The sequence below is a fragment of the Symphalangus syndactylus genome, chromosome 12 (genome assembly GCF_028878055.3).
Source record: "Symphalangus syndactylus isolate Jambi chromosome 12, NHGRI_mSymSyn1-v2.1_pri, whole genome shotgun sequence".
NCBI classification, from domain to species: Eukaryota; Metazoa; Chordata; class Mammalia; order Primates; family Hylobatidae; genus Symphalangus; species Symphalangus syndactylus.
The window spans coordinates 88,098,053-88,098,659 of NC_072441.2; positions in this window are offsets into that span (position 1 = coordinate 88,098,053).

Consider the following 607-nt stretch of genomic DNA (forward strand, 5'->3'; position numbering starts at 1 on the left):
GTTACCGTGGCAACCACTAGCCCGCGTTCTTCGGCTCAGGCCCCGCCCCCGGCCCCGCCCCTCCCACCTCCAGTGGGCGGTTGCCTTGTGCTGGTGGCTTAGGAACCGGAGCCCGTCGCTCCAACCGTTGCAGCTCCACGCTCCAGCCCAACCGCGGCTCTGAAAGATTGACCCGCCCTGGCGTGCCCTGCTCTCCACTTTGGCTTTGGCCAAACTTTTGGGTCAGAACCAGAACCTAAAGAGCTTACTATGGGCCGAGGGGGTTTTAACTGTCAGCGGCCCCAAGAGCCTCGCCCAGGGTCACAGTTTTCCCCTGGGACTTCACCTAGGTTGCTATGATTACTCTTGCCCACTGCCCAGGAGGCGCCAAGCCAACCCCTGATGAGTGTAGTCTGCAGAGAAGCCAGCAGGATCAGGACAAACCAGTTTCACAGCAGGAGAGAGTCTGGTCGGGTCAACAAAGAACTTCCAGCCCTGAGGATGTCTATGCAGTCTCAAGAGCAGTTTCTTAAATTGCGGGCCTCAAGTCTGCAGCTAAGAAACTGGGAGAGTTTATTAAAAATGGAGGCCCTACATTAGAATAAGTCAAAAGCTAAGGAACTGACTT